Below are 21,465 nucleotides of genomic sequence, written 5' to 3'. Positions count from 1 at the left end.
CCTGATTACATTCCCTATGCTGTATTTTTCACCCTGTGACTTTATTTTGTAAATGGAAGTCTGTGCCTCTTTAACACCATCCCCTCCCCCCAGAGAGAGGTTGCAAAACTCTAGCAAGAGAACAAACCCAACCCTTTCCACCAGCCCCTGCATACCAGTGTCAGACTTGAACCTGTAAGGACCTGCTTCCCCCAAGACGGCATCTCTCAGTACTCCACGATGAAATTCAGAATGCATTTACCAGGAAATAATGGTTTTAAGGTGATACTAACATTTGAGGACTTGCTACACGTCAGACACTGTATCAAGAACTTCACATGCACTCATTTCATCTTCGCAAAAACTCTATGAGGTAGATACTGGGATCATTATCTCCGTTTTAAGATAAAGAAGCTCAGAAAGATAAGAAATTTTGTTTATGATTACTTACGAGTGTGTTACATTTTGTGTTAACTCAATCACCACTTCTAACATGGCATCTATGGCGGTGGGGGCGTGGGGGGCTCATTCCAGGCACTGACTCATAAAGGAACATACCCTGTTGTAAATTAGAGGTCGCCTCTATAACCTGCCAAGACTGACCTTGATGCTCTTCATCCTCATCCCAACAGACCCACCACAACAGCTAAATCAAAAGAACGTGAAACGATTAGACTAGAAATACTACGGCTTCCCTCCAGCTCAGTCTGAAAGTCTACCAAGAGGAAAGAGAGGCACACTACAAAGGCAGCATTCTACCCTCCCCACTAATGTGAATGATGCCTCCCAAAAGTAGAATGTTAAATCCCCAAGCTGTCATATCTGATTGCTGACAGAGTCCTAAAATTCTTTCAAATATATGAACATGAGAAAGTAGAGCGTGTTTTGTTACTTTTTCTAATATTACCAGGATGTAAAACCACATTCATCTGAGACATTGCTTCTGATGCATAAGTCAATTTTGTATGCTTTCAGTATACTACTACTAAACAATACTTCAGGATACCAATAAATACTCATATATTCCTGCCCCTAAGACTGAAGAGAGAGTACATTTAATTCTTCCCATTAAGGCATATTACAAAGGTTGGTCTGCTTGCTTAGGATAGCAATTTAATTAAATGTCCTTCCTATTCTAGCCTAGAACATCTAGTAGGTCGCCTAGAGGCAACATAAACTATATTTACTTGGGCTGTTAGCAAGAGAACTGAGAAGGGGTAAGAATTATGCAATTCTTTCTTATTAATTACTATGATTCACATGAATCCACAAATACTCCTTTATATGTGATCTTAACTGGAAAAATTTTTAAGTATATGCTAAAAAGCCAGAAAAGATAGACAAAAAGAAGTAGAGAAAAGGTCTCTCATCAATAAAAATAACCCACTAAGAAAGTATTTAATATTCAAAAGAAGAAAAATGGAGTTAACTTTTTAGTTTATATATATATATTCCTTTTTTTTTAATTTCATGCCAACTACACCTAGAGTAAATGGCCATAGGTATCACTAAAACCCAACAACAGAATAGCTTCATGCATTCTGAACTAGGCTAGACTTGTTTTAAAACAGTACGGGTGGGAGGGGGTCACCTGCCGCTCTCTGGGGATGCAGTGGGAACAGGGAGAGCAGCTGGTCTCATGCCAAGTCCACGGAAACACGTGCACAGGTACAGGAACATAAGCACCCAAACTTTGTCGCAATAAATTAACATTTACGTCAAACTTCAAGTTCTCAGACTCATGAAATGCCAAAAGCACTCTAGCCGCAGTGCATTACATGTAATTTGGCAGATGAGGGTAGAAGGTGTAGGGATTAAGGGGGAAGTCAACCCGAGAAGGGTTTCAAAAATAACCGCATCAAACCAGCAATTTAAATTAAGCAAAGAGGCTGAAAGGGAACTCTGCCCCGGGGGCTGGGTCTGAAGTCTATTTATGGAAGCCTCCGCAGAAAGACAAGGACCCCGTGGCAGGTAACAATAATTAAGCAATCTGCCTCTGTAATTAAACCTGCTTTACCATCTTTCAAATACAAGTTTCAAGCAGGTTTGCATGGGTTCTGGCTTTTATACTTCCACCTGGACTTCATAATCCAAAGCGGGGGAGAAGACTAAACAAATGCTGAGCTACAACAGGGAGTCCGTAAAAGTAGAAAATTCTGGAAACACAACTTCTGCAAACCAAATCACACCAATACAGCACACCTGCTGAGAAACTGATGTCAACATTCATTTAGCTATTCAAGCATCCTTTTGTTCCATTTCGGGGGGGGGGGGGGGGGGGGGTTTGTTTTGTTTTGTCATTTTTAGCATCCAAGTACTTTGGGGTTGGAAAGGGTAACACTGGGATCCTCATTCTCAGGGTAAACAAGGACAGGGACAAAAAGGGCACAGAGGCACTTCCCTTGCATCCTACAAATGGACTGATTCCCCTTACCGTGACTACTGGATCCAGCCTGAGTTTGGTTCAGAACCACTAACTCAAGATTTCCATAAACTGTCTGAGAAAGTCACATGGGAGCATCCAATGAGCACGGACGTAAAGCACTGAGGACATGTCTTAGTTGACACATTTATGTCTACCTTTGCCTTCCCAAGACCCCCACGGAAACCCATGTTGTTCTAAGGACGTCCATTTCATCCCATGTGCCAGGACGGCAGCACATAATCTACCAAGAAGACTAAGGCAACCAACACATGACCAGCTTCCTTCCGGTCACTGTAATCGGTTCGGGGCTGGTCAAAAAACTAAAAACTAAAAGTTTTTAAAACTAAAACTAAAGTTTTTCAGTATTTTTAAAACTAAAACTAAAGTTTTAAAGTTTTTTTAAAAAACTACGAGTTTTTAAAACTAAAACTAAAAACTAAAGCCTCGGGCTTTAGCTTGGTGTCTTAGGACAAAGGTTCTATCCACCTCTGGACGGCAGGATTTACATGTGATTCGTGGGACCGCCATGGTCATGTCCACTTTCAGGGCGGAGCATGGGAAACGGTTAGTCTGAGAAGGACGGCAACACATGGAGGAAAGTAGGGCAAATAAACAAATAAATAAATGAGAATTAGCGCAGGAGCCCTAACGACATCACAAACCTCTAGATCGAATTGCAACTGAAACTTGTTCCACAGCTCCTAAGTCTACACACACGGAGGCCAATTAACTCTCCCTTCCTATCTAAGCTGTTTGAGCTGGATTTCCTATTACGTGCAGCAGACAACATCTTAGCTAACAGAAGAAGCTGGTCCACGGCAGCAGTGTTGGAAGTAACTCACGGAGGTGCAGGGACCAGCTGGGCCAAGGCCACAAGGGAGGGGGTGTGCGGACCTACCATCTTGGACAGGCAGGATGATCACCTCTCATTTGTCACAGTAAACGACTGATGACAACTGTGGCCTGTCGTGCCTTATGCCTCGGACCTTGTGCCTCCAACCTGACAGAATTTGAGAAAAATTCGGATGCTGGAGTCTGTGTTGGCTACTGAAGCATCTACAAGACGACAGGCCTGCTGTGACTCTGGATAGTCTGGAAGCCAGGGTGCAGAACAGAAGGGCTGCTAAATGCAGTCGCTCTGGCCGGAGGTGGGAAATGCAGAGGGAAGGGTCCCTGTGCTAAGTGCCGTCCGTTCTGTCTCCACGGCCAGAGGCAGGACGAGCGCCCCTACCACGAAGATGTAGCACAGGAGAGGCATCACGCACTCTCCTGGTTCCTCCACGTCCTAACTGTCCCTGGGGAGGTTCTACTGCAAGAGCTAAGACACTCTGCCCACCACCCACGACTAGCTCTCACTGCCAGGAGACAAGTTCTCAGACCAAGTTCAAGGTGCAAACCCTCCGGAGCTGGCAGGATCTCTGATCTGGTTACCAGTCCACGGACGCAGGGAAATCTTAAAAGCCAACTCGCTTTTAAGAGATCTATGCTGCCAAAGAAGTCTGGATGACAGGACTGAACGATGACTTGATCCTTAAGACAGCCCGCCCCAAGGGCTCCAAGTCTAAGAACCACAAGGACAGAGCGCTACGACCCGCAGTCCCTGCCAGCGCCCTCTTGCCCAGAGCCCACCCAGACGGGCGGCGAAGACAGCGGGCGGACGAGAGCTTCTGGAAGAGCATGGCCCCTGATGAGGGCGCGGCTGTGCTTCCAGCCATGCGGGGCAAGCAGCATCCTGTGGGCCGGGGCCCGAGTGTGGTGAAAAGAAAAAGGTGTATGTGAACACTGGGCAGCCAAAAGGGGCAGCTATCGTAGACCTCGATCTCTCATTCTAAAGGGACACTATCCAGTGCACAGGCCTCCTCCTGTTGGGACCTGATCATCCTTCCGGGGAGTCCCCACTTACCTCACGATGACAAGGAATGTACTGAGTAGTAGCGCGCAGGTCCCACCGCAGAATTCCATGGCGGCGGCCCTGCTCTCTCCCCCCAAGGCATGTGGCTCACGCACAGCCAATCACACCGTCCTGGGGTCGGGAGTCCTGGGTGACTGTGAAAGCTGCGGGTGATTGACGGCAGGAGGGAATACCACCACTCACCGCAGCTAGAGCCCCAGCACGAAGCCAGGAGGTCCCCACTGCCTGGCCCTCCAGCCTTTCTGTGGCTCCTGCCTATCTTCCAAGCTGGTATCCTTCCTGGTCTGCCACGCTCTCAGCAATTCTATGAGTCTCCACATCCTTCCTGCATGGCACGCAAACAAGATCCCTGACCCACAGAACCCACAGAACACTTGGTATGGTACCCAACATGCGGGATTGCTGTCACCGCTTCGTTATTATGTAAAACCAAACTTTTTCCTCCCAACATTGGTGAAAGCAATCCACAAAATACAATCACGGGGTAGCCTTTGGAGGAACCCCAGGGGAGTCTGGAGTCGGGTCTCTTCACCTATAGGTGCTGATCTAGCCCAGAGACCAGCCCACCCACTGCTGCAGAAAGACTCCGCAGCTGCCCCAGCTTTCCACCTGCTTGTCCTGGCCAGAAAAACAAAATATGAAATTGCAAATGTTCTTTCCCTGACCTACTCTCACTCGTGAACTTCCAAAGCTACTACTTACATTTCAGTGTATACCAATGCATTTACTGGCATCTTTCTCAAGAAAAAAAAAATATCATTCAAAATATTGAAAGCATCATTTCAAAAATTCCTCAGAATACAAAAGAAAATGCAGCATGAACATCCGACAGCATCTTAAAATGGCCACCCGGAGCCTAATATTTCAATACACGTAGTCTACCCCAGTCACTAATCTTAAATTACAAGCCACCTACAATGTTAATGTCATCTGCGCTCCGGAGTCAAGACCAGCATTCTCCAACAGCCGCGCACCCAGACACAGCCAGACAGGGGCGGGGGTGGGGGGGTGTGCACCCGTGTGAAATGCGCCGTCATTCCATTCGATATCAGACAGCAACAGTGCAAAGCTATTCCAAGTTAATAATTACACATTTATTAACAAGTGAATAACGGCTCAGAAAAGATGCAGGATGAGCTAAACTAAAGCAGGCAGTGGTCTCCCACGTTATTCAAAGTTCTTAGGGTAACGCAGATGAGAACAAACATTTTTTTTTTAAGATTTTATTCATTATTTACTTGACAGAGATCACAAGTAGGCACAGAGGCAGGCGGGGGGTGGGGTGGGGGGGGAACAGGCTCCCTGCTGAGCAGAGAGTTCAATGTGGGGCTCGATCCCAGGACCCTGAGATCATGACCTGAGCCAAAGGCAGAGGCTTAACCCACTGAGCCACCCAGACGCCCCAAGAACAAACATATTTTTAAGTTGAAACAGTTTTACTGCAAAATCAGAAAGGACATTCAGAGCTGCTGATGCGATGATTAACAAGGATTAATATCAAGTCATTAGCATCATTTTAAAGTTGAGGGGACTTTTAAAGCGGAGCCATCAAAACCACTAGCTGGAAACCAAAATGCAAGCAGACCTCTACTGCTCTGGCAACTGGAAAGGAGGACGTTGAAAACACATCTGTTACAGTGTCATTAGCAGTACACGATGAGGCAACACCTTCGGGGAGTCTTCTTAGCATGACAACAATTGTTCGTATCTGACGCTGGTTCCACTCCTGACCTCCTTGCATGGGGTCATGTATGCATGATAGCCCCTTTTGCGGAGAATGAGCTCGCTGGTGTCAGCAGTCACAAGTGTATTCATCTTTATTTCCCCAAAGGCAGAGGGCACTGCCTTAGCACATGGTAGGCATTCAGAGAAATACAAAGGGAGAACAAGTATGCAAATTTACGACTGACAACTGAATCCTTTGGTAATGCAAGTTCTTGCAGCTGCCATGGCTGGTCCGACCAGAAGGCAAAAAAATGCTTGCAGCTTCAAGCCACTTTGATCCATTCCTCTGAAAACATATTACCCACAAAGGACAGGAAACAGAATTGAGCCATTTGACTCCCAAAGAGATCACGAAAGCTTTTAAGAATAACATGAGAAGCACATTTAAATAACCAAGCTGGGCCAATGTGGCAAGATTTCATGAGCAAAATAAATCTCAGCAAATCCTGGTGGCAAAACAAAGGCAAAAGAGGGGCCAGCTCTATACGACGTGATTCAGGACCTAATACAATGAGTTTAAATGACTAAGAAAAACTGGAATTTCCTTCCTCGATCTTTTAAAATAGCACGCATCTCCTCTCTGAGAGCAGTTAGATTAAATTTCCAGGCAATTCGGCTCAGCCACCGCGTACAGTATTGAACCATGTTGGTGTCTGGCCTTGTGTTAGGTGCTCTGGACACACTGAATCATCCCGGCACTTGCCCTCCCCACACCACCCCCTCCAGGAGCTCACAGTCCAGTAAGAGTCAGGAAAAGAAAATAAACCACTTTTGAAATTTCAAACAACCTTTTAATGATTAAAAACACCCCATATTCACTATAGGGGGAAAAAAATCAGAAAATGCAGTTAAGCAAAAGCCAAACTCAACACCCTCAACATTTTCATCTAAATCCTTTTGAATTCATGAGAATCCTGAAGAAACCTGATTTTTATAACCAAAGAACTGGCCATCATTTCTGGTTTGATAAACTGTTATGTGAATTTTGATACGTTTCTAAATTTTGATACAGTCTGCCTCCAGGCAGGGACGTGAAACCAATGTGAAAGGACACCAGGAAGGTCCGCACGGCTTTTAAGTTCAAGTTGCCTGGCTGTCCGCCCCTTGATGCTTCGCCTGCTCCCCTCCCTCAGATGAGCCACACCGTCCACAGCCTGTCCCCAGCCATCTCTCCCACACCTGCTGAGGCCCACATCACGACCCATGTCCCAACCTTCCATCTCCTACCATCCTACCCCAAAATACGCCCCCCCCCAACAAAACCCTCCCGTCCTCCCTAGAACCACTCAGAGTCCCGACAGACCCAGTCTCTCACCCTTGGCCTCTCCCTGTCTCTTACCCCGACCCCCCAAACCCGGCCCGTCTCTGCTCCATCAGCAGCATCACTCAGTCCGCCCCCCGCGGCCCCCGGCCCCCAGCTCAGCCTTCATCCTCGCTCACCCGGAAGGCCTTCCCCGGGGTCTCCCTCTGCCCCGGCCTGCCGCCTCAGCCCCTGCCGCCCGCCTCCTTCCCCCCTGCACGGGCCACACTTCCCAAGTGGACCAAGTCACGACCTGACCAGGTAACCCTTGCTCCAAAGCCTGGGAAGACTCCCCGGAGCCCGCATTCCAATTCCTCCGCAGACTCTCCAGGTCCTAAAACACCGCCTCGCCCGGGGACCGGCCCTTCCCCTCGGGGCGCAAACACAGGGATTCCAGGCGGTGCGCGCACCCCGCACCCTGGGCCCCGCACTGACTAGTCACACGGGGGAAGCCCTGCGAGCGCCGGTGGAGGAGCGGAGCGGGGCGCGGGGCGGGGGCGCGCAACGCAAGAGCAGCGGCCTCGGAAACGCGGCGGTTCGGACACGCGGTGGATGGACGACGCTGGCGACAGCACGCGGCGGAGCAGGCAGGAGTCGGCCTACGCGCTGCAGTCCCCGCAGGCACAACAGCCCCTTCTCACAAAGAAGCCTTCACCGCCTGAGCCCGGCCTTGCCCCCCGCCCGCCGCAGCACGCGGGCACCCAGACGCCGAGGTACGACCGCTCCTCCGGCCCGGCCGCCGACGGCGCTGCGCATGCGCCACGGCGGCCTCCGAGGACCCGGATGCAGGTGGTCGCGAGGCGGCCATGAGGAGTCAGTGTGGACCCGGCGGACGGGGCGTCCCACTCAGGGGAGCCTCTAACAGGCTATGGACTCCTCGGAAGCCGATCCGAGAAGAGGATGACACACGTGCAGGGAAGCACTTGGGACCCGGGGACAGAGAGGAAAGTGCTGAGGTCCTCAGGGCGGCTCTGGCCGCAGCCTCCCGCCTGGAAGAAACCCCGCCTGACCCGGCCGGCAGCCGCTCTTCTCCGGCAGCGCGCGCCGAGCACGCCGGGGGACCCCGCGCGGTGTGTCTGCTGGTCGCCCCGGCCCGGGAGCACCGGAGTGACCCGCACTGGCTGGCCGGGACGGGCGCCCCGGACTCTGCCGCGGGCAGCACAGGCACGACCGCCCGTCGCCGACTCTGCGGTTGCCCGTCCACGCGGCCTTTCCCCTCCGGGTCCCGGCGGGCGGAGGACGACGGAGAACTTCCTCCCGTCACAGACCGGACAGACACCAAAGGGCAAGAAGGCTTCTCAGTATGGACCAACCCGCAGGGCCCGGGTTTCCATGGGGGCGGCTGGGGGAGGGCGGAGACCACGGCGGGGCGGGGCGGGCTCCCCCGAGCAAGCCGGAGGAGACGGGCGGGCTTGGAGGCTCAGGGATGCAGGTCCGCGCGGACACACGGCCTCAGGGCACGCGCACGAGGGGCGTGGATTCGCAGCGTTTACGACAGAAAATACCTCCGTCCGATGTCCCATCCTTTATCCCACGGCTAAAGCCGCTTCATCTCGAAGCTCCCCCTTCTCTACAGCCTTTCCTTGTGAACCTCTAATGCGCTGCTGCTGGGTTGGTTGCGTTGGGATCTCGGATTCGGGAAGAAATGGGCCCAGCTACGAGCAGTGTCCATCCAGGAAGCTGCTGTCTTATGCTCGAACTCCGGGTCGTACAAAGAACACTGAATTATCAGACCGCGACGAAGGAGGGCAGGTCTGGACAGGGACGGAGCACATCTATAGCTAAAAGCATATGGGAGCCCACAGGGCACGAAGCCAGACTCTGATCCTAAGAAGCCCCGTGGCTGAGGTGGGGCAGGGCTCGCAACTAATTCAACCTTCTGGTGCTCTGAGAGTTAACACCCCAGGAAGGATGGCCCCTTAGGAGAGAGGGGCCAGGAACCACCCAGCGTCAAAGTCAAGGTTTGTTTCTGGGTGGGAGAAGGCTGGCCTACCAACAGACAAGCCAGGAGCTGGGCTACCTCAACCCCAGGAACAGGCCAGACTTCCCCATTCATAAAGTGACAGGTTAAAAAAGTTTTTCCCAACTGTCAGAATGGGGACTATATTATCTAGACTAATTAGAAGGATTTTTGAGTCAAACAGGACTGTGGCTGCCATGGCAACATTGAAGGTTTCGGATCACAAGCCACAAACTATCTCTTCTGATGTCTAAGCAAAGTGTGTTAGGATCCCAGGTGAGCCCTTCCGTTAGGAGAAATGGACCCAGGAGGTGTGGCAGGACTGGTTCCTGGAAGAGGAAGCTCTCCTGACTGCTCTACGTCTTCGCACCTATCATGTTACATACACGCATCAATCTCATTCCCAGGTCAGCAAACTCTTTGCAACACACCCAGCTTTTTAATTTTTAATTTTTTAATTTTTTTTAAAGATTTTATTTATTTGACAGAGACAAAGCAAGAGCAGCGGGGGAGTGGGAGAGGGAGAAGCAGACTTCCCGCCAAGAAGGGATCCTGACTCGGGGCTTGATCCCGGACGTTGGGATCATGACCTGAGCAGAAGGCAGACGCTTACCCACTGAGCCACCCAGGCGCCCCCCCACACCCAGTTTTTTAAAGAGAAGCTTCACTTCCACACTGTGAAGAGTCATTTTCTATAGCAGTTTGGTAACAAGAGTTTACCATGACTGAGAATTCCCTTTTGATCTGCCCCAAGATGGGACAGCACAGGCTTCACATCACAGACCTAGGCTCAAACCCAAGGGAATTAATTCATCTCTAGAATTTGAATTTCTGATCTTAAAAACTCAGGGATGACAACATCCATTCCCCAGGGTTATTAGGCAGGCTAGCTAAGAAAGCAAAGCCCCTAAGAGGGCAGGATCTGACAATGTTAGCTCCCTCCCTTCTCCATGCCCATTTCTTCTGACCCTGAAGAGCTCACCTACTGGCATGTGTATCTGAGGTTGATAACCTAGAGGACTGCCTCATTTGCAAAAGTCATCCCATGGGGTTCAATGCCCTGAGGAGCAAAGGAGGCCAACATCACTGTCCCCAATGTCATTTCCTGGAGGAAGCTCTGCAGAGTCACAGCAGGAATGAGGCCAAAGGGCAAGGTAACATCAGAGAATGCCATCCACCACCACCAAACCTGGGTCTGAAAGACACCCCCGCCCTCCCTCTCTACCCACCACCCAACTTGGCACCCCTCACCAGCCAAAATCCTTGAAGGTCTAGGATGGACAGCAAGCAGTCTGGCTTTAGGGGGAACCTATGGCCACGCTGTCTTACTCACACCAGGTCTTAGGAGAATTAATGAGCTAACGTCTGACAAGTCCTCTGAGTTCTTCTGGGACAAGGTAGCCAAAAACCATAAACCTCTGTTATGGCCAGAAACACAAGCCCAGCTGCACATGGGATGTGCTAATTATAACCCATAGACTTCTCACTGTGTTCCCTCAAGGTAGACAAAAAAAATTCCAAGAAGCCGAGTGTGTTTAGATTGGCAAACCTGAGGCCCCAGGACCCCCAGGTGAAGGTAAAACTGCTCAAGTTTAACTGACACACCCGGCAGCTCGGACCTGTTCCTGGCCGGGGCACAGACACCAAGGGCAACCGGTGAGTATTAAACTGAATACAACCACCTGGGGAAAACCGACTTTCCTTCCAAATGAACTGGCTTGTTCATCAGAGGGTCCAGATCTCGTCCCACATGCTAAGAGCCTCACCAAGTCATCCTGCCCCTTGCCCCCTCCACCTGCTGCCACTGCGTGTAGACTTGTTCTTTCTGTTCTCTTTATACGTGACCCCACCGTCCCATCACTCAAGGCACTCCCTTGTAATCAAAAGTCCAGCGCATTGCACCTGGTGGGCACTCACAGAGGGTTTCCTGCACCCCTCAGTTTGGGTAGTCGCTATGGATCAGTTTTTTAAGACATCTGGCTGATCAAAGATGCTCACAAGAAAACAGCCCAGGGCACCCCAGAGCAGACATTTATAAAGGCATCTTCCATCATTCAGGCTCTTTCAAGGGACAATAGAGGGAAATGTATTGAATTTCATGCACTTGTCCTTTGGAAAAGGTAGCAAGTTAGCTCTCAGGGAAACATCAGCTGTTGCCTTCTGCAAATCTGAGGTCAGAATGACGACTAGAATGGCTCCAGGAAAAACAGCCAGAAGATCCACACTGTAGACTCAGCTCTGCAACTAGCTCAGACTGAGACCCTGGGCACGCTGCCAATGCCAAGCCTCAGTTTCCCCACAAAGGGGGAATACATCATCTCCTAAGATCCTGTCCCAGTCCATCACTACTGGTTCAACAAAAAGAGGCTCAAATCTGGAAAGACTGAGTTCCTTAATTTTGTGGTGAATATTCATCCTGTGTCTGGTTATAAAGAATGTTAAAGGCCAAGAATGCCAGTCCACAAGAATCTTTCTCAGTGACATTTACTCAGAGGTTAAGGAAAGTAGCTCTTTATTCTGACCTCACCAGCAAAAAAAAAAAAATGTAGTAAGGATCTAACCATATACAGCACAGAAGGAAATGCAAGGAATCAACTGCATCTTCGGACTGCAGGCCTCAGGGCCTGTGTGAGCGTGTTCTGTTCGCAACTAACCGGCAAGCTGCAAAAGGGCACTGACTACTTTAATAAGTTGATCCACTGTGAAAGCGAAAAGGGGTCTAAAGATTACAAAATCAGGAAACCTATACAGTAAAGGGAGAAAAATATGCATTACCCAACATTGCTTCTTCGGCAATGTTTCTGTACTTGTGGTTAAGAAAAAGTTCTTTAGAATAATAAAAATTCAGAAACTTCCTCAAACAGTTATCCACTGAAACAAAGTCTAATAAATAAACTAAGTAATCAAAGGGAGAGATGTTTATACATTTACATTAGGATTTCATGAGTGTTTATTACTTGAGAATTGATCAAACAAAAATAGCTAAGATGTTTCCAAAAAAGACACTGATGATGTAAATTGAGAAGGTGGAACTACTTTGTCATTAAAAAAGAATTTTTAAAGAAAATAGCTAAACTGCAGTGGGTTACTTTACCTAAATTGATTAAAATCAACAATCAGAATTGGGAAGTATTTTCTGAGCCAAAGTTTTTCTAATTTTTCTCATGTTGCAAGCATTACTGAATTTAAAGTCAAATGTACCATAATACATATCTTAGATATCTGAGTACATTCTAATGTATTTATGAAGAACTAAAATATATACAATAAATCAACATATAAGGCATGCCATAACATTAACTTTTTTTTTTTCAATATTTTATTTATTTGCGAGAGACAGTGAGAGAGAGCATGAACGACGAGAAGGTCATAACATTAACTTTTTAAGTGATAAAATGTTTACTAAAATTTGTTTACTAAATTTAAACTTATAAATGTTAATTCAATTTGAATAATAGTTCTCATTTCCTAAAGTTCTGTAAGACATAGCAATTTTCCATATATTTACATGAGGACACAAACATACAAATGCCCCCCCTTACTTATTTGGCCCCTGAATATAAGCACACACTAAACCTGTAAAGCTACACAAAAATCAGTTTTTAAAGTTAATCAGTTGGGCTGTCTATAAAGTAAATTTTCAATAAAATTTCCCAAGGGAAATTTCCCAAAGGAAATTTGGATTAGAAATAAGATATTCAATAGTGAACTATACTGTATACACCTGATTAAGAAAAATTCATTTCCCTCTACCAGTAATTTATCAAAATATCACATTATTATATTGTAAGTTATCAAATTAAAAGGCATAAAAACTTAAAATTCACAATCCACCCTTAATCATGTCTCTCAGTAAGTAGGCAGGCAGGCAGGCAGGCAGGCAGATAGATTAAAGGGAAACTCTAAAGTTCTTTGTAATGACTTAATTGTAAGGCCCCCTAGTTTAGGAATTAAATAGAACCGCTTACCAACTCTTCTTCTCCATTGTTTTTTCCACTGATTTCACTAGTACTTTAGCATTCCATTCGTGTGGAAGGAACAGACAAACATTCTCTGTGACAGGGAGAACATACTAAGTACAACAAACATTTTGCACAGAGATAAGAAGAGAAAAGTAGGTCAATATCCTGGGGCCGGGAAGACGCAGCCTGAGTTTCTATGCAGAACTGTGTATGATTAACTGGGCAGGACCCTCTTCTCTCCAGGCTACTGCTCTGACCCGTGCACCTGGGATACACAGACTCCAGGAGAAAGGAATTAGAGACCCACCTACTCCTTCCCAGCCATGGGCAATCTAACTGGGGAAAGAAAACAGGTAAGAGCCCAGTAACTCATAAAATCAGCGCTCACACAGGGCCGGCGATTCACCGCAGAAAGAGGAGTACGGACACTCGTGTTCATGATTGGAGGCAGCGCTATTATTCTGGTACAGGAGGATGAGATGAGGACGGCTGAAGAGGGCAAACTTGACCTTGCCTTTCTGAGGATGAGCGGTATGGGGTCCAGCAGAAAAGCACTTTAATGCAGGAAGAACAAACCATTCAGAAGACAGTGACTAGGCAGAATGGCGCAAAAGACAGCTGGGGCGGAGCCTCGTGGGCTGTGAAGCTGAGAGGAAAGGTAAGTTGAGACAAGACTGAGAGTCCAAGCTAAGAAGCTTATAGCTAGGACCGTGGTGGGAATCGGTGGGAACAGGTGGGAGGGGACAGAGAAGAGTATCTACTGTGTTGCAGTCAGTGCATCCAGAGGGCCACAAGTGTGACTGAGAGTCACTAGTGACAGTATGATGGAAAATAAGATCGAAGATAGCCATTACAGATGATGGGGAGTCATCCAAAATGTCTTGAGAGCGACAGACAATAAAAAATATAAAGGTTTTTTTTATGTAGTGGATAGTCTAAATTCGTTAGAAGAGAGCTAGAAGCAAGAAGCAAAACTGCTCTGCACAGTTGTTCAGTTTGTGCACTGTATAAAAAGCTAAGGGGGAAAGTGGGCACTGACATCAAGTGGAGCTCTGTGGGACAGTGTTTGCCCTGAAGGGTACCTTTTTCCACTGTACGGTAAAGGTACCATACCAGCTAGCAGCAGGGAAACCAAGTGGGGCACGAATCTAGAACTAGGGTAGAACTAACGGAAATGAAACAAGTGGGTAAATGCAAGAGAAATAACAGATGTCTCTATCATAAAAGTCAGAACACTAACTGATGGAGGGGGAAAGAGACAGGAGGCTTTCAGACTAAAGTAGCTCACTCATCCAAATGCATAAGGACTGACAGTTCAGCTGCTTGGTTTAAAGGGGGAAAAATGTCAAAGTTGAAAGTCATTTAAAAAGGTAAATATCAAAACATATTATTTTAGATTAAACCCTATCATCTAACATTTATCTGCCTGTGTTTTGCTGTAATGCAAGGCCTTTCCTTCGAGTCTCTGTCCACTGCCTGCAGCACCCTGCGGAGCTTTCTTTTATCAACCACCTCAAGGCATCACCCTTTAAAAAGTCGAATTTCTTTAAAGAAATGGTGAGGCTGTAAGGTCACCAGAGAAACAGCCCAGAGTAGACCACATCACCCTTGACAAATGCTCGCCACTCCTCGGTGGGAAGGCTGCCCACGCCCACCTTGTCGAATGTGGGCAGTCTTTCCCTCTGCCCGGGGGGTCAGCAGGGTTCCAGGGAGGCTGCTTCACGAGTATGAACGAGGGTGCTGTGGAACAGAGCCTCCACCCCCCGCCGACGGTGGATGCACCGTGTGAGCGTAGATTAGTGCTCTGAGCCACTAAGATTCCAGGTCTTCCATAATCAGAGCAGAACACACCTATCCTGAATGGCTCAAGTATCCACGGGAACCCTCTCCTTTTAGGACTCCCCAGCTCCTTTACAGTTACCTCAGGCTCTCTAAAATCAGCCACCACTCCTTTCTAGAAACTGAACTTTTTCTCAGGTGCTTTCCAAAACACTCGAACAAATTCAAATAAATTGTCACAAAAATAACTCTTTTTGCACATATATTTAAAATCTTTGAACTAAATAGACTAAGAAATACATTTGGCATAAACAGGTTTGTAGAAAAGAAAACACAGTTTTCCAGATACATACACATGTCCACTGGTGGGAACAGAAACCCAAGAGCAGGGCGCCTGAGTGGCTCAGTCAGTTAAGCGTCTGCCTTTGGCTCAGGTCATATCCCAGGATCCTGAGATCAAGCCCCCCACTTGGGGCTCCCTGCTCAGCGGGAGTCTGCCTCTTCCTCTCCCTCTGCCCCTCCCCCCTGCTCATGCTCTGCTCTATGGAACAAATAGAATCTTGAAAGAAAGAAAGAAGAAAGAAACCAACCTAGGAGCACACTACAGGGGAGCCCTCTAGCTTTGACCATTCAGTGTGTTATGGGCATGGGTTGATATATGATTTATTTTGCAGAGGAAAAGAACACCAACTAATCCAGCAAGTCTGGAGGTCGCTAAGACCTTATACCATTTTCTGAAGCTGTGAGCCTAGAAAATTCTAAGAATGAAGAGTACTATCGTATTACCAGGTTAAAAATCTGGCTGCTTTTTTTTTCAAAACTATATCCAACTGCTGTATTTTTTTCTGTCCCAAATGTACAGTCAGAAGTGCTTAAGTCGTTTAAAAGAGCACAAAAATAACACTTCAAACCCACAACCAGACATAGAGTCAAGAGTACAAGGTCACATGTCATTCCATAACCCAACTCTTAAAGATAGAACAAACACATAAGTTACTATTAAAAACTAAAATTGAGTTACACACTTTAAAATTACTGCTTTAAAATTGTCAACGGAGATAAATGTTCCTCTCAAGGTTGCCCAGCAAAATCTGGGTGCTTCCATTCCAAGTGGCCAAATGGTCCATCTATCCATAATTTACATACTTCAGAAATCTGATACTCAGCCTCTTCAATAAAAATATGAACTTCTACACAGAAATCATATTCATATATTTCAATAGACTACTGAGAGAAACACTATGTAAACACATATACACCGGAAACCCCAAAACAAACAACCACAGTTTAAATAACATCCTTTACAAGTCAACCTTGGCCCCTTCACCAATACACACACGAAGGCTCCCCCCTCAGCAACAAATAGGATAATCTGAATCTCTGTAGCTTTAAAAACAAAACCAAAAAACCTACATCTGGAAAAAAGGTAGTGATACCATATACCTGCCAAAATAATCCTCCCCCAGAATCTACTGAGACAACAACCCGTTCAGTCTTATTTTAACCAAGGTAGACCCTTGAAAAGAAAGGAACCCAAAACCAAACTCTAGGGAGAAAAACACTAATTTGTGAAATATGAGGTGAACTCTTAAAGTTTTCCTGAACCTTGACCTAAATCAATGTTCCCACAGTGTTGTTGTTTTTTGTTGTTGTTTTTTTTTAAGTGAGATAAGCAACCATGAGGACAGGATGACAAAATGGTTTATTTAGTCTTTTCATCAAACCAAACATTAGTCATCCTCAAAATAAAACAAGAGTTAATCTGACACCAGTAAGGGGGAGCACTCTACTACAGGACCAGAGTCACCGCTGAGGAGCTGCAGACAGACAGATGAGCCTGACTTCAGGAAGGGAGGAGGGCCAAGGCCCAAACCCTGCAGGACATGGACACCCAGGGGCCAGGAGGAGGGAGGGTTGAGACCAGAGGAACACAGGTCACCAAAGCCAAGAGACAAGTGTGACAAGAAGGAGTGGATGACCCACCATGTGGAGGATGGGGAGCACAAGGCAAGGAAGGAGAGAGGGGGTTTTCAGGCCTAGAAGCCATGTGGTCGGGGCTAAATTGTGTCCCCTTCCCAAATTCATATGTTGAGGCCCTAACTCCCAAACCTCACAATGTTACTGTACTTGGAGACAGGGCCTTTAAAGAGGTGATTAAGGGCGTCTGGGTGGCTCAGTCGGTTGGGCAGCTGCCTTTGGCTCAGGTCATGACCTCAGGGTCCTGGGATCAAGCCCTGCATCAGGCTCCCCACTCAGTGGAGAGTCTGCTTCTCCTTCTCCCTCTGCTGCTCCCCTTGCTTGTACTCTCTCTCTCCTTCTCTGTGTCAAGTAAATAAATGAAATCTTTTAAAAATAAATAGGTAAATAAATAGGTGATAAAGAGGTGATTAAGTGAAAACTAGGCCATTATTGTGGGCCCTTCCCCAATACGACTGGTGTCCCTCTAAGCAGAGAACCCGGGGACACAGATGACAGAGATGGAGGAACAACCAGGTGAGAACACAGAGAGAAGGCAGCTGTTTGCAAGCCAAAGGGAGGCCTAGGAAGGCTCTAAAGCTGCTGACACCTTATTCATGGATTTCCGGCCTCCAGAACTGCGAGAAAATACGTTTCTGGTGTTTTCACTCCCCAGTCTGTGGTATTTTGTTATGGCAGCCCTAGCAGACTAATGAACTAGCCTACGACCCCTTCTGGCAATTGTCGACTTCCAGCCTCTTCCTCCACACAACTAAGGTTTCTGACGAGGCCTTCCTTTGACCCTTGCCACACGCCACTGAAACAGCCTCCAATAAAATGTCCCCACTGCACTCTCTCCTACCCTGTCTTCCTCGGGGCCATTCCTTCCTGGCTGCCCACGTTCTCCCTCCATCCCTCTTCATCCTTAGTGGCCTCTCCTTCCTCCACTCATCACAAGACGATGTTCACCGGTTCCATCACCCACCTTCCTCTCTCCTCATTCCACCCTCCAAGCAATCTTAACATCTCCGATCGGATGCTGCAGTCCCTTCCCTGGACCTCAGGCCCTGGCTTGTCTCTGAGCTCCAGGCCCTGTATTTCAGGGTCTGCCAAGCCTCACTCATTGCCCTGAGACCCCATAATCCAAACAGAACCCATCCCCTTCGGGCCCCTGGGTGGCAGCCGCTCCTGACCTCTCGCAGGAACTGGGGAGCCCTCCCACACTCCAGCTATCATTGTTCTCAATGTCTACTGTCAGAAAATAAACATGTGAAATATGGAAAAGGTCCTATGTACAAAAATGTGCATCACTGAAACTAATAATGCAACGTATGTTAATTAATTGAATTTAAATAAAATAAGATTTAAAAAAAAATGTGCATCACTGCATTATTTACAACAGCAAAACAGGGGAGGCAACCCAAAAGCCCCACAGTAAGAAATGTGTGAGGACATTATGGGACTCAGTGGAATAATTCACAACTATAAAATTTATTTCAAAAACTGGGCAGTAGCACAGGTCTTAAAACATACACATAAAAAGCGTGGAAAGGAATATTCAGAAACAACCATGGTTGATAGTTCCTCCATTTTCCAAACTTTCTGGAATGTTAAGATGATTCTCTAGTACGCAATGTCCAAACGAGAGTTCTAGCCATCTTGGGCTTTCCCGACTGCTTGGCTGGAGGAGATACGGGAGGTTTGCTACAGAACCAAGCTCGGCTGTCTCCCCACCTCCGCGCTACATCTGCGGCAACACCCAGTGCAACTCCCGTTGCATGCATTTCCCCTCGGTCCTACTGTACTTGTAGCCCGCGGCACCAGATCCTCCAAAAACTGATTCTTTCAAGAAATCCAACCGGATGTCCAAACAGCTGTCCGACTGCGGAACCGAGCTCCCGACATCTGCCAGGGTTCTAAGTGTTCCAGGAAGGAAACGTCGTCACGCGCAAGCCGCGGCCGGGACAGCCGGTGTCAAGCTAGAAGCTGTAGCTCGGGCGGTGCAGCCGCCTGCCGGCGAGCGCCTGCCCAGCCGCCAGGGAAACGGGCGTTTCCTCCATCCGAAGCGGAGGGACTGACAACTCGTCCATCCGAGAGTCCATGAGATGGAAAACTGCTCCCCCCAAGGACGGGAACTGCTTCGTTCCCTTTGACATCTTACCCACACCTTTTGGGCTGTTTCTAGGCTGGCGACAAATGGGAAGTACTGAGACGCGGCTGACCCTCAGGCCCTACCCTTGGATGCCTCCTACCAACAAACTCGACGGAGTCCTCCTCCTCCATGTTTGGGGGACAGGAAATGAAACAGGCAACAGCCACAGAAATCACGCCCGCACCGAGGGGGTCCGCGCCAACACCCGGCGCACAGCACGGGTACGGGTGCGCACACCTTCCCGGACCGCCGCCTCACTCTGAAGCAGTGCATGCGCTGTTTCCGACCCAAAGGGCTCCCTCGATGAGTCCTGTGGAAAAGGGAATGCGAGCTCCCAGTTATACCCATTCTATAAAGCCAGGTTTTACTGCAATTGTAGCAGCCTTCCTCCTCGCGCAGAAAGACTGCTCCTAAATATCTACGTTACACTCAAGCAGGGCATTTGTGGCTCGAGATGAAAAGCGTTATGAATGGTGGAAGAAGGTACAGGAAGGCATCCCCTCATTTAAATCCCCTCAACCAGCTTTCACATCCAATTGTGAAATGTCATGCGATCGGCAATATCTCTCAAGGAGAACAGCTCTTCTACTCGGCCGGGCAACACGGCTGTCGTATCCTCTCGGAAATCTGTCGGTATTATTCTGATACACTTAGAGAATGCCACCGCTTAAGGATAAATTCCTGCAGATAAAACCAACTTAGCAGGAAAGCCCATTCCTCCGCTCACAATTGTACAAGAGAGCGAGAAAGGAACGCTGGAAAGCTCACTGAACTTTTAAAAAAGTAATTAAAATCGACAGGCTTTTGAGGAAATGTGTCAGATTTGGCAGCGTTTTCTTTGTAAAAACACATTTTGGTAATTTTCCAGAATTCTGTTCTTCCACTTTGGAAACGCTTAAAAATTCTGACACATAATGAAACGGTAACAATACGGATCAGCCTAAGCAAAATAACGAAAGGGGGGAAATTTAACTTCAGCATTCCCTCCATCTTCCCTTGCTCTCAGCCCCCCTGGTGCTTTCCTGGAGCCACAGAACCCCCTCCCAAGAGGTTAGAGAGTTAGTCAGTAAATCAGTCAATCAATTAATTAATTATAGGTGTGAGTAAACAAAAGGCAGCTCAATGAAGATTTCTGAGGGCAAAAAGTTACATTTACTTTTACAATTAGCAGTAAGAAATACAATTTACTCTGAATTATAGAAACACATGCACCATTTCTGCAGGGCAGCAAGGGAAGGAGGAAGATGGGGGATTAAAAGGACCTATATCCAAGGGGGAGGGGAGTAAGAGGAGCCCAGAAGAGAGTAAGTAACAGATGGCTGGAGGCCCACTCAGGGAGCGCAAGAAGGAACAAAAAAGGAAAATAATGACAAAAAGAAACAAAGAATAAAGGGTTTCACAAGGAACCGCATCCCCCCACCATCTAGTGTTTTGGGATAACTCCACCAAAGACTTTTAATAAATACCGTTGTGTTTCTGCAACAGGAAGCATTAGCGTAAAGTACTCGGTCGCCCCGTGTAGATGTAATCCGAGCCGTGGAACCCAGGCGTCCCCCTCTCCGGCCTCACCTCAGCGAACCACTAGGGCAACTGCCAGCCTGGCTTTTTTCCGTAAGATTTTATCGTACTATTATTTGTACAGAAGTTACGTAACAGATCACAGAGAATGTGTAAAGTCAGGGGGGCACCAGCAAGTCGGCACAGTCCACTCCACTACCACAATCCCTGTAAACATTCTGGTGTAAACATTCTGGGCCATCCTGACTCCGACATCTTCTTCACGGGTCACCAGAGTCCCGTATCAAATCATGAATTATACGCGCTGCTTGGATTCAAACGGATCTGAGCGTCTGGCCGGGAGAAGGAAGCAGCCCAGGAATCCGGTTTCAGGAAAGACCAAGGAGGAGTCACTAAACTTTACGTGGAGTGTTTGCTGACACTCTGCTAGACACACACACATTACCACACTGAATCCTTGGCCCCAAAAGAAGGCTGTTATGATCCGCCTTTTGCAGATGAGAAAACAGGAGGCAAATGAAGCAGCATGCCCCAGGTCAGGGACCGCCGGGCAGAAGAGTCAAGTCTCCAAACCAATACTTGTCCAGAGCCAGCCTAGAACCACGACACCACACCGCCAGGCCCCATCGCCCTCGGCCCCCGTGCAAAGCCACGATGACCAAAGAACCGTTATTCCAGCGGAGGGAGGTGTGTGTAAGTCATACCGGACCCCTCCACTACCCCCAAAGCCTTCAGTGTGTATTTGGAGAAGGCATGGGGGTGGGGTGTGGGGGGAGCAAGGGCACAGCCACGGGAAG

The 21,465-nt window shown here is 47.8% G+C and overlaps 1 protein-coding gene across 6 annotated transcripts in view; it reads right to left on the bottom strand.

Moving 5' to 3' along the window:
* Positions 1-21,465, bottom strand: part of MYO1B (myosin IB) — a 179,708-nt gene that overhangs the window by 148,405 nt on the left and 9,838 nt on the right. The gene's annotated exons all lie outside the window — the stretch shown is intronic.

This window comes from Meles meles, chromosome 9 (genome assembly GCF_922984935.1).
Source record: "Meles meles chromosome 9, mMelMel3.1 paternal haplotype, whole genome shotgun sequence".
Lineage (NCBI taxonomy): Eukaryota > Metazoa > Chordata > Mammalia > Carnivora > Mustelidae > Meles > Meles meles.
This window is presented reverse-complemented; position numbering and strand designations above follow the sequence as displayed.